The sequence below is a fragment of the Equus przewalskii genome, chromosome 20 (assembly GCF_037783145.1).
Source record: "Equus przewalskii isolate Varuska chromosome 20, EquPr2, whole genome shotgun sequence".
NCBI lineage: Eukaryota > Metazoa > Chordata > Mammalia > Perissodactyla > Equidae > Equus > Equus przewalskii.
This window is the reverse complement of record NC_091850.1, coordinates 39,947,716-39,961,128: the sequence shown is the minus strand read 5'-3', so window position 1 is coordinate 39,961,128 and position 13,413 is coordinate 39,947,716.

Sequence of the window (13,413 nt, the reverse complement as noted above, 5' to 3'; positions counted from 1 at the left end):
ACTAATTTTATACATGTATATGATCTCTCTATATATAGATCATATATATACGTATATACTCTGTCCAGTGATGTTCTTTATCTTCATTCTCCTAGGATCTAAGACCTTGGTGGTCCTCTCTTTTTTGGATTACTACAGTTTTCAACAGACCCGGACTCTTAGGAAAAAACATTTCATTGAATGTCCTGGTTTCCAGAAATAGTTTTCCTTGTTCCTATTTTGTAATAGCAACTTAATTTCCTCCAAAATAATCAAAATCAGAATCAATTACCCTTTGGACAATTCCACTAGGACTCCATGTTACCAATTAAACAATCTTATTCTTTTCAAGCCCATGTCCAGCCATCCGTACCATCAATCGTTGTCCTTGTGTTAAGGTCCAAACTTCAGACCACATTCACTTCCGTGAAGTGTGAAAAATCTAATACACTATCCAAAAGGGAGGTGTTTCTGCTCTTTGGGAGGATTTCACTTCATCCATGTCTTCAGGGTCAGCTCTGTGTAGGGCTAGGAAAAGGTAGGTGCATATAGTGCAGCGTGCTGGACAAAACCACCCATAGTCCAGACTCATTCTTTTCCTCTCTCTTCCTTTAGCTGATCATAGAAACCTCATCATGAGACTTCAGAAAAGAATTGAAGGAGATGCAGAGAATCAGGTTCATATATACCATTTCCATTTAACAATGGACTCCTACTGCACATGTCCAAATTTATGGTGTGGTGGATGCTGTATTAACAAGTTCATGACAAGCAGTTAAATTCACAAGTTCTCTGAGGGTTTAAGAATTAGGCATTAGTTCCTATGAGGTCTTGGTATCAAGCCGTGAACTGCTTTCAATACAGATCAGTGCAAGGTAGCTCCATGTGGTATATGTTGTCTCCAAAATTTGAAGAGGTACATTAAGGGTTGCACCACCTTATATTGTGGTGAACAGTACAAATTATAGCAACTTATCTCTCAATTTAGAGGAAAATTCCAATATGCCTGTTCCAGTAATTTATTGTTGCATAAAAAGACACCTCAAAACACAGTGACTTAAAATAGCAAAAGTAATTCATTTTTCTCATAAATCTGCAATCTGGAAAAAACTCAGAGTGTAGAGAGAAAGGCTTACCACTACCGCATGAAGTGTGAGATGGAGTAACTCAGCTGGGGCAGAAGGATTCACCTTTAAGATGGCTCACACACGTATACTGATGAGTTGTTGCCGGCTGTAACTAGGAATACATCCATGGCCCCTCCATGGGGATGCTTGGGCTTCCTCAAAAACTGGGGGCTGCCCACCAAGTAGAATTTCTCTTCTTCAAATATCGCTGGAGTAGATGACTGAACTGTTTCATTCATTGTCACCCAGAGATCTTCACAGATCTTTGAACGCTGAAACACTCTTATTAGCAGTCTATTTCTGTGGTTTATTGTGATAATGACACCTGCACTTTCTTCTGGTAGTTAATTGCTGCCACTTTGCCTCTACGTCTCCCGAATCTCATTACCTCCATTAAAATCAGGGAAAACATTTTAATTGCAGCATCCGTCATCATTAACTCCAATGTACAAAGGACAAGCACCACCGATTTTTTTAAGGGTACTGGTGCCCTCTCACTAAGCCTCTTTTGACATCCTACTTAAGGAATACACTCCAGGTCTTTCGGGGTGATATGGATAAGTAGTGACTGAACACGTGTACAAAGTAGGCCCATTGCTATGCTCATTCCCAGAGCCTTCAAACATCATAGTTTGCCAGGGAAGTTCTGGCATTTCAACCTAATTAATAGAGAGTCATTTTTAGGTCCAGGTTTTAATTAGATAACCTAGAAGCCTATAAACAACACTTCCAGCTCCTTGGGCTGTTATACTAAATCCTGAATCCAGAATGATGAAAACTATAACAGTATTTAGCCCAATCCAGCATTATGTTTCACTCGCCTTGATCTAAGACCCCAATACCCAATAAAGGATAAAGAGAATCTGAAATACTTTAAGCATATAAGCAAGCCATATAAAAAGACCTATGCTAAAAGACATGTACTTCTCCATCTGAGCCATCTGAGCTTTGTATGTCTAGCTGTTATTATAGGCTTCAAGGCAATGAGGGATCATGGGGAACGGTCCTGAGAAGAATTGTAAGATTAGTGACCAGGATCAGGCAATACATTTTCTTTTAATGCTGATGAAGGTTAATTCTCTTGGGAAATAAGGCATTGAGCTGCCTGCAAAGCAAAGGAATTTCAGGAGAATTTGATTATTCAAATTTTTCAGCAGCTTCTATGTCTACATATCCCAATCCTGTATCTCAAGATTCTATTCTTTCCCCTTTAATACCCTTTCCCTATGAGACCTGTTAATGTTGAACAATTAATGAGATTACAACTCTGCATAACCATACTCCACAACCTGTGGAATCAGTCTCTGGGCTGTGGACTGAGCAGTCAAGCCTACCCAGAGGGAATACAAATTGGTCAGGTGAAATTTTAAAGACAGAAAAGTGACTGAGTTTTGCCACAAATCACTTGAATTCATTTTAGGTAACTTGAGAAAGAGGTTTCTCTGCCCAAACTCTATCAATGACTTGTATCTGTAAAGGTGTTATATCAAAGGAATAAAACCAATCTATACTTAATGATGAATTTTGGATCATAGAGCCAGGCAATTGATAATACCTTCTTTGAAAATATTCCATTTTAAAATTAAAAATGAAAAACATTTTGTGTAACATAGAATTACAAGATGTTGGTTGTTTATTTGCTATTCTTTTAAACAATTACACTCTAGTTTATTTGGAAAACTTCTGCCATTACTGAATAAGAATAACTGTGTTCAAATGAAAGATTCATTAGGTTACTTCTTCCTCTTCTTTGAAATAACCACTTTATGGATATATCATTTATGTACAATAAACTTCACCTATTTAAAGTGTACAATGTAATGAACTTTAACATCTCTGTATGTCCATGACATCACTAACACAACCAAGAAGCAGAACACTTACATCAACCCAAAAAGTTTGCTTATGTCTCTTTGTAGTTCATCCCGTCCACTGCCCCAGCTCCAGGAAACCTGGATCTACTTTATTCACTACAGATGTGTTTACATTTTACAGCATTTTATATAAATAGGATCAAATATTAGCTTCTTTGACTCAGCATAATTATTTGGAAATTCATCCTTGTAGTTGTTGCATAGATGCAGTAGTGCATTCCTTTTTATTCCTGAGAAGCATTCCATTATATGATTCTACAACATTTTGTTTATCCATTCATCTGTTGATAGACATTTGATTTCATTCCAGTTTGAGACTGTTAAGAATGTAGCTGCCATAAATATTCATGTGCAGACTTGTGTGCGAACATAAGAATAAAGTGACTGATAATACATTCAGTGTATATGTACACTTACAAGAAACTCACCAACAGTTTTCACAGTTGATGAATCACTTTACTGTATACGTGTTGTGGTGATTCCACAACATTCCTCTAATTCCAGACATTCTCATGAGTGTATGGTGTATCAAACTGTAGTGTCGATTTGTATTTCTCTGATTACAAAAGATGCTCAGCACTTTTATATATGCTTATTGGCCATTCATATATACAACATATATTCTTTTGTAAAATTTCATGTTAAATTTTACCCATTTGTATTTTTAAAATTTTTGTGCGGTTATTATTGAAATGTAAGTATTGTTAATCAATTATGGATAGAAATCCATTGCTGAATATAAAAACTAAGAATATTTTCTTCCATTTCTAACCTATCTTTTTGTTTTAAGAGGTGTCTTTCAAAGAGTAGATGTGTTCAGTTTTTATAAAATCAGAATTTTCATTTTTTCTTTTTGTGCTTTTTGCATCCGAAGAAATTTGTTCCTACTCCAAAGACACAGATTTTCTGTTATGTATTTCCCCCACCAGTCTTATACTTTAATATTTTTACCTTTAGATCTGTGTCATGTAAATTTTTATATATCGTGTGAAACAGGTTTGATATTTTTCCCCCAAATTGTTGTCATGCTTTTCCAGAACTATTAGTTAGCAGACTATCTTTCCACTCATTGATTTCCTTTGGAAACATGCTAAAAAATGAACTGATGGGGTCTACCCCATGGCCTGGTGGTTAAGTTTAGCATGCTCTGCTTCGGCAGTCAGGGTTCCACTCACAGATGTGGACCTGCACTGCTTGTTGGCAGCTATGCTGTGACAGCAACCCACATACAAAACAGAAAAAGATTGGCATGGATGTTAGCTCAGAGTGAATCTCCCTCAAGCCAAAAAGAGGAAGATTGGCAATTGGCAACAGAGGTTAGCTCAGGGCAAATTTTCCTCAGCAAAAAACAAACAAACAAACAAAAACAAAAAAATCAACTGATTATATACATACAGGTATTTTTCTGGACTCCATTCTGTTCCATTGATCTATGTGTATATTGTAATGCCAATATCATTCTATCTTGATTAAAGTTGTTCGATAGTATGTGTTGAAACCAATTAGTGTAAGTCCTCAGCTGTATTCTTCTTTTGTAAAATTGCTTTGGTTATTTAAGTCACTTGCATTTCCATAAAAATTTGATTTTAGAATCAGAAAGTCAGTTTTTATAAAAGTATTGCTGGGATTTGGCTAAATTTGGAAGTCCTTGCATTAGTTTCCTAGGGCTGCTGTGATAACCATAAATTGGCTGGTTTAAAATAAGAGTAATTTGTTCTTTCACAGTTCTGGAGTCTACAAATCCAAAATCAATGTATCAGCAGAGCTCTAAGGAAGAGTCCTTTGCCTCATTCTAACTGCTTGTGTTCACTGGCAATCCTTGGAGTGCCTTGGTTGGTAGATGTGTCACTCCAATCTTTGCCTCCATTTTTACATGGCATTCTCCCTGTGTGTTTGTGTCTCTGTGTCAAAATTTCCCTCTTCTTATAAGGCCACCATCCATATTGGGTATAGGGACTGCTCTAATCCAGTATGACCTCATCACAACTTGCTTATATCTACAAAGACCCTATTTCCAAATAAAGGCACATTCAAAGGTTTTGGGTGGACAGGAATTTTGGGGAAACACTATTCAACTTGGTACAGTCACCAAGACAACTCTCCCTTCTGACTCCAACGACAAATTTGCTGGTCTGCATGACTACTCTCAGGTTCAACTCTTAACTATGGCTTATTGCAGCAAAAAGATACAGATTAACACCTTCAGAGGGAAGAGGCACAGAGGGCACAGTGCAGGAGATACCAAGGTGTGGAGCTTGCAGTGTTGCCCTCCCAGTGGAGTCTTGCCTAGAATAACCTGTTTCTCCAAGAAATAACATGTGGCGATATGCATAGACTATGCCAACAAGGGAAGCTCATCTTAGCCTTGGTGTCAAGAGTTTTTATTAGGGCTGGATCACATAAAAGTGGTTCCTCACCCATGTAGCTGACTTTTATCTCCATACCCTTCAGAGGTCGAGCTGATACCATGTGGCTCAATGTTCCCCACTACAAATCACCTTTTAGCAGAGATTATGCAAAATAGCCATAGGTTTCCAGCTAAACAAAGATGTTCTTATCATGTAGGAAATTCCAAAGGCTTAGAGATTACCTCACAGGAAATGAGGGCAAAGGTCAAACCTGTCTTTGAAGAAAGATAAACTTTACTGGACAAATTTTGATTAGTATTGAATGATCTTCAGATGAGCTTTGGAGGTTTTGATATCTAAACTGTATCGATTCTTCCAATCTATGACCATGATGTATGTTTTCATTTATTTAGATTTTAAATATGTCAGCCATGTTTTATAGTTTTTAATGTACAAGTTTTACGCATATCTTATTAAATTTATCACTAAGTATATCATGTTCTTGTTGGAATGCCATTATAAACGAAATTATATTTTTATTGCATTTTCCATTTGTTTGTTGCTAGTATCTAGAAATAAAATTTTTTTTGTTAACTAACCTATTTATTTATTTTTCTATCTAAATTTTCAAATTTGTATCCTGTCACCTTGACAAATCTAAATTTTGTTTTGTTTTGTTCTTGGTAGATTTGAGTAGGTTTATTCTTAAGTATGTTAAGAGGATGTCAACTCTAGCTTCTACTTTGTTGATTTTTTCACATGGTTGTGCTGTAATTAGTATCAGGGATTATGCCAATTCCAAGATTAAGAATATAATCTAACTCTTTGCTACTTGTATTTTAATCAATTTTTCAATTGGGAGAACAAAAATTCATAAAACATTTTCTTAGAGATTTACAAACCACTTTTTTCAAAACCCCAATAAATGTTTTTCAATATGTTGTCCAGGGCCATAGGCCTCAGACTTACTTTGTGAACTATTAAAAAAATTTTGGATTACAAGTCAAACCTAATAAGCAGAATTGTGATTAGAAGTTGTAGGAGAAGAATCTGTGCTTTAAAAACTGTCCTACTGAATCTCACACCAAAACTTTACAACTACTGTTAGAGATATTCAAAATCTTATGGTTAAATCATGCTAAATATCACAGAAGAGCACGAGTAGCTTGTTCCTACATGGAACTGCTTTCTGGAAATATACTTATAGTTGGACAATTGAACTAATTGAGGAATATTATAGCTGTACATAGAAAACTTGATTGTGTTTATTATAAGAAAGTTGTTGAACATGTCATATAAAATCACTAAGGATTTTCTTTATAAAGAAAGTATCCAGGATTAACGGTCTCAGATGTCAATAAGAGACAAAATCTTTACTTTTTTGAAAAGTGTTAAAAAAAAACTGCAACATTTGATTTAGTTACATGTACAACTTAAAATACTCACATATAAGAGACATTAATCACATATAGACTGATTATCATCAAAGGGAAGAGAAGTTTTATAAAGAAAAAAATGAAGAGAGTCAAGGGAAAAGGAAAATGTGTAAGAATTTGTTTTGTTTTAGTTTCCCCTCCCTCAGCAAGCTGATTTGCTCAAAACTATCAAGAGCAGTTTGCCCTGGAGCCAACGGACTCAGTTATAAGGGAAAGTAATTTCAGTTATTTATAGGTTTCCAGAGAAACCTTGTGAATTCAATACTGTCTTGTTTATCTCTGGGCAATGGTGATGTTTTTCTTTCTGCTGGCATCTCCACCTTACTTAAGCCAGAATTGCACCATTTCTCTCTTTATGATTCCTTAGTGTACTGGCATATTAATTTTATGAACAAGTTACGAATTTTGAAGCTTGTTTATAAAACTAACATATCAGTTACAAGTTTTGAAAGTTATAGCTGGACATAATTCTCTTTGTGCTTTGGCTGCTAGAAAGCTACAAGCTGATTTTGCCATCCAAATTTAAAAACTGTACCGAATTTCATTGCACACATTTCTATTTTAGGCTCTTACAGGTTTAATAGTACTTTATTATTTCAAGCCTTCTGATCTCTATGTTCCTATGCTATCTGTATTTTTGTAATCTACTAGAAATCCTTTTGGAAATACAGAAAATTTTTTAAATGTTTGGTTTGATAACTCAAGAGTAATTATTGCTATTAATATTTCCTCTCTATTGTGCTTTTCCCTCAACTAGGTCCAATATATGACAATAAATATCTTGGCTTTATGTGCTTAATTTTGAGTTTCTGACATAACTAACTGAAATAAAGCTATCTATTAATAAAAACATCACTGAAATAGAGAAGAATAGAAACTATTAAAATGCAGATCATTCTTATAAAGCGAACATTTTGAAATTAACCAGAATATACACTCCTAGCAACAATTTTGAAATTTTCATAATAATTTCTTAGTGCTATCAACTTATTCCAGACCCAATCTTAAGCAAAAGCTTTGATTAAATTTTCTCCAACTTACTTTGAAATCCAGTACATAATCAAAATTCATCCCTGAGGCCTACAATTTGCTTTGGATTCAAGAGAGCTTGCCAAAAACATTCTTATAACTCTTCTCATGCACTAGCTATGGATACTTCAATTTCAAGAATAAAACAACTCTTCTTTCAGTGTTTGGTACTGAAATATTTCCCTGCAAGTTTCAGCAATCTTTTTTTCTGTCTTTTTCACGGTACCTAAAGCAGAGAAAGAAAAAGTACAGAAAAAGCATCCTTTTGCTGACAGAATAAGACCAGTTGTGATTTAGATCTCTAGTCAAAGGACAGGATTGTGTATCACAGTGCTTACTACACTCAAACTTAAGATAGCTCCTTTTCGAGCAGCCCCTAGCAAACTCTTTACTTCGTGAGGTTACCCATTCTCATCTGGCTTCAAAGGCCAGTGGGCATTTCTACTGTTTTACGTGCCACAAAAGGCCCGACAGTGTACATGATTTAGCACACACATTTATGCATGCATGCAGAGGTACAAATACACATACATATATATGTAACTATAATATACACATATACCTATTAATTAAAGCTACATTGTTAAAACAATTGAATGGAATTAATTGGGTAAAAATTTAACTAGCGCTTTCCAAGATTATATCATTGTAGAATGCCCTGTTTTCAAAAATGAGTTAAATCGCATGAAGTTAACCTGGTTATGTTGTAATTTATCAAAATATTTCACAGTTTTATTCTGGATGTTTGAGCTGTAGAGAAATTACTACCAATATCTTTCAAACCATTAGGAAAATCATTTTTCCTTCTCACATTAGCTATTCCTAAATTGAAGTCATATCTAATAAAGTATACATTTAATTATAAAACAATTACAAAACAAAACTCAGAGATCAAATACAAATATGAAGATTACTTTTCATGCTATCATTCTTTGTAATATTATATAGAATACTTTCTTTCAAATATATAGCACACTATACAATTGTTTATTACACAAACTCATCAGACAACATGGGTGTAAAGGTAATTTTGTAATTTATATACTGTTAATTTCATAAATTAACATTTGTGACAAAAACAGAAGAAAAATTAGTACTTTAAGGAACACTCACATTGTAAAAGGATAAAATGCTTAAACTGTAATGCATTAGTCTGCTAGGCCTGCCAGAACCAAGCACCACAGACTATCTGGCTTACAAAACAGAAATTTATTTCCTCACAATTCTGGAGGCTGGGAGTCCAAGATCAAGGTGTCAGGAAGATTTGCTCCTTCTGAGACCTCTTTCCATGGCTTGCAGACAGCCCTTATCTCCCCGTCTTCACATGGTCTACCCTCTGTACCCATCTGTGTCCTAATTTCCCCTTCTTATAAGGACACCAGTCGTATCAGTTTAGGGCCCCCCCTAAAAATTTAATTTTACTTTAAGATAGTTACCTTGTTAAGGAGCCTATCTCCAAATATAGCCACATTCTGAGATACTGGGGGGGTTAGGACTTCAACATGTTAATTTGGGGGGAACATAAAACTCAGCCCATAAGATTAACATTGAAACTCACATACTAATCCAAGGTAGATTTACGCATTGGCTTGAGTTTTTAAGCACTTTTTCAATACAGCCTATGAGCATCGATTTTGCTTATCTGAGTTTTGCTCATCTCTGCTTGGAAGATGAAGGAGTAGTAAAACTCTTCAGTAGTTTATTTGATGAAATTCCTGGTCCCAAAGTGAGATATCTAGAATAATTAGTGGGCACATTAAGGTGAATCATCCAATAGCTGAAAAGCTATGTTTCACCCGTACCATACATTTTAGGTTACCTTTGAAAACACCAAGTTCTTACATTCCCATTACTATATGCTTCTTTAGTCTTTTACTTGTTATGAATTATAAATACCTACATATATTGTATGTATATGTATAATGCATGCATACACATATTTATGCATGTCTTTATGTATGTGTATATACATATGTGTGATTTACACATAAACTTATAAAGATGTATATCTTATATACATATGTCTAATATATGAATATAATGTGTAAATTCCCATAAGTATGTAATTCTAGTTTGCTTTTCCTAAGAATTTTTAAAACTGAAGCAATACATGTATGCTTCAAAAATAAACTGCTAGATTCATTAGAACACATTAGAGCAAAATATTACACAAACGAATACACCTTTTATTCTGAACACATAGCAAAGTACCTGGAGATAAATTGATATTTCACAAACACTTAGTACCTGACTGTACTGCATGGACAAATCACGAAATGGATGAAGTAGTGGAGAACAATTATTTTCCAACAGGAAAAAAAAATAATAGTGCCTGGATCCTGGAGTGAGGAGACGGGGAAGATTCCCAGAGCCTAACTTCCAAATCTTTGAGATTTAAGGTCTGTGGGGTGTTTATTGTAGTGACATAATTAGGCTGTCTTGATATATAAAAGGACCAAATTAGGGAAAACTAGTTGTCGCTCATAGAACCTCAGATCTTAAGCCAGCACGTATTTCCCTAGAAGTTATTTTTTTTGCCTTCAGAGACGTATCAAAAGATTACTTGATGAGATCAACAAATTTTTAAAGATATTGGAGGTGGGACAAGGACAGAATACAAAAACGACCCTTTGAGAGAGTGGAAAAGAAGAGAAGGTGAAAATGAAACCATGCTGAAAACAGTAAGAGGAGAAGTGAAATAAAAGGGAGATCATAGGTCAAAACATGGGAATTTTGTTACTTAATATGCCATATTTCTAACAAGTGCAAAATATGAGGGAAATATCACCCCAGGGCAAAAAAACCCTTCAGATTTATTGAGAGTAACTTACTTTTTCTTAACTTTTCTATACCTCATTAGTCTCATGGGTAAAATCAATCAAACGTTCATTTCACAGAGTGTTCTGAGGTTTATTTCTGCTAATGTGTGTAAAATGGCAAGAATGTATTAGATACTCAGTCAAGCTTAGTCTTTTCTTGGATAATGTTGATGGAATTAAGGAATGTTCAAGGCAATTCTAAAATAATTGAGCCGAAAATCAATATTATGTGAATATTTAAATAAGAAATCCCAGTGGAAGTGTAATTCTTCAATGGATAGACACTAGTAGAAACGAAAGAACAGTTCGCTTTTCCCCATGTGTATAATCTGGACAACAGTTATAAAAATAACACCAAACACTGCCTTTATTCTCAATGGATAAAAACAAATACTAACTTTTTTGAAGACGCCCCAGATAATCACCTATGTTAAAAGAAAGACGAACTGTTCAATCAGACTCACAGACATTCTTACACCAAACTTTACTAATGATTCAAATGAAGCAGACAAGCAACAAACACAAAAGAGGAAACAACCGTGTCTGATGCAACTTCTAAGAATGCCCCTACATCCCCCATTGAAACAGATTGTGATTTCCTATTAATAGAAGAGGTTTTTAAGCAATTGGTCACAAAAAAAGAAGCTGTTTTGATTTCAAAACTCCTTCTCTGTACACTTGGTTAGTTAAACAGGAATATGCTTATATTATTATGTTCCAGTCTCTAGTCAGCCGTGTCTCTTAAATCCATAACTTCTGGGTTTACATTAGGGAATATATATAGACTAGATATATCTTGCTAAAAGTGTCTTATAAACAGGAGCGCCCAGTGTCTTACTAATAATGAATACTATTAACATTTTTACAATGATATCTAGTTAGGATCATTCATTTTTCCTTCATCTAACTAGCAAACAGTGATTGCTACACACCTGCTGTTAAAACTTTCTTTGCTTTCACATTTCAATTGTACTAAAGTCGATTCAATAAATGGTTATCAAGTCAGTCCAATGTGTCAGATATCTTCGACTTTCTCTTTCCCTATTCTACCATTTCAAGAAATTGCTAAAGTATATTAAGGAAAATGTATAGTTCTAGCAATTCATTTTATCAAACTTCAACTAGTCCTTCATTTCTGTTGAGTGATCCTCTGTTGACACCTGATTTCATGTCTAAATGCCAAGAGTGACTTTCTAATCTACGAATAAAATAGCTTTTTCTTCATTATCCTTTTTCAACCTTGTCACTGACAAAATTGTCTTGGTTTATTGCATCTTACTACATACCATGTGTGCCCTGGGACTAATTCTGTCTTAATGCCAGATTTATAGTTTTAACATCTTCTCATTCTGTGTTTCCAGGGGATTTACTACCATTTCATTCTATGCTCTGTAACATCCTATCCTTACCCACCCCAGCGCACACTGGAAAAAGAATTACCAGCTGTGGATCATGACAACATCCCCACTTCTATGTCATTTCATCATTATTTTCTTTGTGCAAATATTTAAAACTTAAAAACACTATTCCTTCTCTTTCCTGGCCTCATTTTCTAAAGTAGGTCCTTGCATTCACTTTGATATTTCTAGAAATCTAAACATTGTTTCTCTTCCCATTTATTCTTCGTTGCTTTGCAATCCAATGTAATGGACAGAAGGCAAGCTTTGGAGTCAAACTTTTCTTAGCTAATATTCTAGACCTTCCTCTCATCACCATGTGAACTTTAACCCTTAGAAAACAAGGAGCTCAGTAACTGTCATTTCCCATCCTTTCTAGAAACATTTTAATGACCTGATCACTACTCTGGAATGTCTCCACTTTCGCCCATGTCCACTTGATAAAATCTATATCCCTTAATCAGATATTAATTACCTGCCTGGAGTTATCTTTCTTCCCTCATGTTCTCTTACTTCTTTATATATCCCATGCACTTCAGCCACTTCTCTTTATTTATCTTTCCCGAAACACTCCTCACTGAAACAAATTTAGTTCTGCTTATATTTGCTTATTTTCACAAAATAATTACATTAAGTTTCCAAAAGAAGGTTGTGCTACTATTTCAGATATTTCCATTAAGCAAACCTTTTACAATGTAATAAACATAACATGTTTACTATGATAACTAGCCAAATAAGGCAAATATTTTTAATGAAGAAAAAAATTCGGTAATAAATTAATGTATTTAAGGTAAGCAGAAGAGATTGAAATAAATATTTCTTTAGTTTAAAAGAAAAGTAATGTCTTTAAGGTTATTTTTTTCTGTTTATATTCGCCTTGGTGTCATGTTGAGAGAATGCATATCGGCATTTGATCATTCTATCCAGGTGTGATATTTTTAAATAAATGTTCAAGCTTTGTGGAAAGCAAACCTAGGCCCTCTACACTTACTCCGATTTTTAGGGCTGATGCTTTAAAAATTTGGCACTGTAAGTATTAATAATAAGAATGTCATTTGATTATCTCTTTTCTCAGTCGTAAGCTTTTAAACAATGGCTATGAAATTAGAGAAAACATCTTTCTTTGTTCAATTCTGCTGATATTTGTAGCTGTTTCACTAATTGATTATAAAATAGAGCAATTACATTCTCCAATAGCAAACCCAATTAAAATATGTTAACAGTTTGTGAATAAATTATTTTCCATTTTGAAAAGAAACGAATAGCATTTTCGTCTGAAATGTATACCAAATGATGCGATACAAATACTGTCAAACAGATCATGGTGCATAAAAGCATTAGTGGAGTTTAGTTGAGTTTTTTCATTGTTCTTTGTTTGGTATTGTTACCTATGACATGTTTTAG